General features: G+C 39.2%; 1 protein-coding gene across 1 annotated transcript in view; it reads left to right on the forward strand.

Moving 5' to 3' along the window:
• The first annotated feature begins 255 nt into the window (after positions 1-255).
• LOC139760094 (sulfotransferase 1C4-like) overlaps positions 256-5,039 on the forward strand; it is a 28,087-nt gene continuing 23,303 nt past the window's right edge. Inside the window, exon 1 of the mRNA XM_071682918.1 lies at positions 256-342. The gene's annotated coding sequence lies outside the window, so the exon portion shown is untranslated. The remainder of the gene's footprint in view (positions 343-5,039) is intronic.

Raw genomic sequence — 5,039 nt, forward strand, 5'->3', positions numbered from 1 at the left:
TATATATATATATATATATATATATATATATATATACATATTTATATATATGTATATCAGAATACGATGCGCAAAAAAAGTAGTAACCAGGGACATCATCGTGATTTTTCGACAGATGAAGACATGGCGCTCATGATTTATACACTGATAAATTCTATGAGCCATAGTACATTATTCTGTTGACATTGTTGCAAGTGTAAGGATCATTATTAAGTTCATAAGTGAGCGGCGGAGGAATTTGGGGTACGTTATGCGGCCCACCTCTACACTCAGAGCACGAAGTACAATGTTTACCAAGTCTGTGAAATTACGATTTGTGAGTTGTCTAGGCCGATACGGGAGGTAAGAATGTTGTAACCATAACAGGCGTAGTGTTTGTGTATTGGGAAGCTACCGTACTAATTTGTATTAATGATTAGGCTTGGGTAACCTTGTGTTGTGAATGACGTCTGACGGACACTTCGTCCATGACAGTTTTTTTGTTGTTGATTGTTATCCATTATCAATTTTTAGCTTAAGTAATAATTTCGTTAGCCTTGCATGTTTTTGTTTAGTAGAGCATAAATGTTATACGCCGTGATCATTATTTTTTAGTGTTACCGAAGGAATACAAATTTCTACCTAGCATTTTCGTCATGTGCTAGTAATATTTTATGGTAATTATTGAATGATCTCTTAGAACGCCATGTACTCTGCTAGGTATTCATATTTTTGTAGTATAATTTATATATATTTTGCTGTAAGAGAAGATTGTTGTATGATAGCAAAACATATCAAGGCAAACGATTCAAATTCAGGTGAGCATTTACGTCGTTATGAGGAATATTAGAACACGAAAGAGGTGATTATTAATCAAAGGAGGCAGTTTCGCAGTTACATACAGTCTTATAGTTTAGTAAATGACACTATAATTCACGCTGTTATTAAAGAGAATTTAAAATCTGACATTTATGAATCAACACGTAATTACGAAATACGCATGTTGCCATGAATGTAGGACACAGATAAAGACAAATGACATAATTCGTGTGTGAAATATAAAAGTTCAGTTACGGACAGACCATCTCTGGAAAACTACTGTGATCGTACTGATGTATTTTTCTTTTTGCAAAATCACCAATTATGATTTGATTGCTCTTAGATGCAACAGCAAACAGGTCATAATTCACTAGAAACAACCAAATTCTCAGAAAAACGGCAGTACGAAATAATAAGCGTGATGCAGCTGGACAAAACCTTTGAACTGGTATGCGCATGAGGGTCTTAAGTGAACGCATCCCACGCATGGTGTGTTGTTCTTCACCGTGATCTCACAAACTGGAATGATTACATAGTTGTAGAAACACATACCGTTGTGTGACAAAGAGTCACATATATCGTGAGAGCTTGTTTGGTCTCGAACATTTGAAGGTAATTATTTTTTTTTAGCCAAAATTGAACATATGCTCAATTTAGGGACATATCAGCAAAATGTGAGGATGTAGTTTCTTTGATTCCAGTGTATTTTTTAATGAAGCCTAAGATTTTTTTTTTTTTTTTTTTTTGCTGCTATTGCTCTGCGAACACTCAAGTGGATAGAGAAAACCCCAGGTTTAAGATCAGTGCCGGCAGAGGTCGGGTAGGCTCATGGTCTGGGAACCAACCATTCAGCCCCCCCTCTCGACCCATGGCGTCATCCCGTTTCGTCAGATGAAAATCATTGCTTGATACTACTGTATATTTGGTAGAATCTGCAGCTTTTAAGAACGTATGAGAATGAAAAGCTGATTTGTTTGTTATCAAGCGCTCTGTCAGAGGTGGGTTGACTACGTGTAGGTGGGATAGAAGGAAATTACGACAGGTTAGACTAGGGTGGGGATTGTGGCAGCCACAGCCGAGATGGTTCTGTGGTCGTCGTCACGATCCCTCCTGACCCCAGGGAGGGACGGACCCCCTTGGCTCACCACTATACTTCAGTTCTACCTAAGCTCCATTTTCGTCCTGGTCCACATCTACTGAACAGCTGAGATAGAAAACAATATTCCTATATTCAGCTTTTTAGGGCCGACTTTATTATCATCTTCCCACAGAAGTATACCAGACATTTGATGAAGACGAAGTATATTTAAGATAACCAACTAACTACCAAGGAACTTCAGAATCACCTAAAATGATTTATTGTACTGGGAACGTAACCGGGCGTGATGGATCAGGATCAGCTCTACCAGACATACATTCCGTATTTTCGGATAAATCTCATTTATACGTTTTAAAGATGATTTTGGATCATATCCAGCTGGGAATCACAGAATAGGATTTGCTTTGCCAAGTATACTGTATGGAACCATTTCAGAAGTGGGTAAAGTTTTGAGTGTCTGTTTTCCCTCTTACATTTCTTTCATTTTCCGAACTTTCTGTTGATCATAGGGGTCCCTCAGGCCTATACATACCTCATCCTAAAACCCTTTTATCAAGGCAGCACTTACGAAGGATATTAGTTTATCTCTCTAGTCCCTTAGAACTGGAGAGGATGTCTTAACTGTCCTCAGCACCGACACCTGCCAATGTTACTCACTCCAGCAGAGAACTTGACTAGTACACTTTGTTTTCCTAACGTACTGGGATTTTAGAAGAAATCCATTTTGAGTTTGCGTTACATTTATGAATATATTTGAATGCGTAATTACATAAGTACTGGATTTCCTTTCCTATAGTAATCTAATGTCTTGCTCGTCGTATGTATGGTTGGTGATATCTTTTTTTTTTCTTAGTATGTTTTACTGCAAGTCACCATAAATGAAACCAAAGAGATATTTCACTATATTTTTTGACATGTAAGGAAACGCTTACCTAAACAGCAACGACTTAACATCTAAGATAGACTGATGTGGTATCATGAGAGTCAGGGTAAGAGGAATGACAAACAATAGTATATTGTAATGTAGCTTAGTCCTTCGTCTCAAGGAAATCCCTGAGCCTGTGTGGGTACTTAAGGTTCCCATTGTTCGTGATAAGTTCTTTTGATCGCTGTACTGTAAGATAATCTTTCATTCCTCTCAATAAAATCCTCTGCTCTTTAGTCTTAAGATACAGTTTCGTGAGACACACTTGCATAGTCGGGTAATTAATTCAGTGAAAGGCCATCGGTCACTTCAGGTAGTGAATGAAGCCTTTAAAAAAAAAATAAGGTAGGAAACTTTGATCTCCATTCTCGTTTCGCGCACTTTATTCTCATTTGTTCCTTAGTGGGGTGCAGTTGGATAGGTAGTCAGTGCTTTTAAGATGGGTTATTCATTAAACAGTAAACCCCCCTTTGGAGTATTGTTAATTATCAGGTAAATTTCCTGTCTTAGTTCCTACCAGACTGTTAATCCCAGGGATCAATCACCTTCATATTTCATGATTTTGGTGTTCTGGTGAGTCATGCGGTCGTACAAAGCTGTTTGTTCTATATGACCCTGTCAACACATTCTTTTGGGCGAAGTTCAGCAGACCTGCTGGATCCCCACCTTGACATTTGAGTGATCCTGTTTGAACAAGGTGTAGACCTTAGCAAAGTTGTGCAGCAGCAACAACCTCTTCTGTACTTTCTCCTTCTTCCCGTTAATCTTCAATGACACTCGGCCATTCTCTTCAGTCTATCACTCTTCTAGCGAAGACTATTCTTACTGAAGTCCTCCGTTGCCCTAGCCACATTCTCGATGAGAGTTTGTTAAGGATGGGGAGTTGATGTGGCAGAGATACCTTTCCTCTGTGACTATCTTGCTGTCCAGTGTGTCATGGGAAATGTGTTGGTTTCATCGTCAACATCTTGAATGCTGTAAATCTCAGGCAGATCATCTAATAGTTGGATATTTTCTCTCTTCTTGGTGGAACAGTAACGATAAAAAGATTCCTTGACCTCTTGCATCATTTCACCTTTTTTTTTCTTCTCTCCTTTGAACTCTTCTTCCATTTCAAGACTCTCAACTTTAGCCTTTTCTCGAAAGCTCCATCATTATCACATTTAAGGTTCACCTCCGGGTAGCTTTCTTTGGGACATATTTTTTTTCATCATTTTTGTTGGCACAGGACACAGACGAAGACTCCTAGGAGATCTGTCTACTAGAAAGAGTCCTCCGGACACTATACATGTATATAGCTGTGCCTTCCCATACAGTGCCTGCCTCCCACCTCATGAATTTTGAGATGTTTTGTGCTGGTGAGGAGAATTTCCTATTGGTAGATCCGTCCTGGACTAACCTTAGAGTTAACCTAGGGTTCGATTTTGTGTCTTAAGTAATACTCCACCTTATCGTAATTGCAAAAACCCTTCGTAAGGCTGGAGTAATGGGTGAAGTATAAAAAGATCTTTGGGGTCGCAGCGTTATATTTTCGTAGATCTTTGGGGTCACAGCGTTATATTTTCGTAGATCTTTGGGGTTGCAGCGTTATAATTTCGTAGATCTTTGGGGTCGCAGCGTTATATTTTCGTAGATCTTTGGGGGTCACGGCGTTATATTTTCGTAGATCTTTGGGGTCACAGCGTTATATTTTCGTAGATCTTTGGGGTCACAGCGTTATATTTTCGTAGAGCTTAGCTCGACAGGTGACGGGCATTTCCTACAGCTCAACTAGAGCATATCGCTCCTGATTCGTAACTCGCCCATTTCCCTCCTTGTGTCATTGAAGAATCCATTTCCTCCCTTTTACTAACGTAAGAGTCCGTTTCCTTGTGTGTCTCATCGCAGGATCGTCTTTATCCCCATCACTGACGAGCCGCAGAGTCTGTTATCCTATTATTGTTCGCTTGGTTGGACTTCATACCTGTCCTGTGTCACCCACACTCATGTCTCCAGTGAGACTTCTCATGAATCTAATCACTTGGAAGGATGTTAAGATAAATGATCGTATTTTTGCTACAATGCTTCAGTTCTTCATGGCATTGTGTATTCCATTACTCAAAAGTAGATTCCATTACTTAGTATATTTACATCTTTTATACCAGTTTCGTATTTTCCAGTTACTGTCTCATAATGCGGTGATAGCCAACAGTTTACCGAACACCTTTCCTCACTTCC

The sequence above is a fragment of the Panulirus ornatus genome, chromosome 35 (genome assembly GCF_036320965.1).
Source record: "Panulirus ornatus isolate Po-2019 chromosome 35, ASM3632096v1, whole genome shotgun sequence".
In the NCBI taxonomy this organism is placed as follows: Eukaryota; Metazoa; Arthropoda; class Malacostraca; order Decapoda; family Palinuridae; genus Panulirus; species Panulirus ornatus.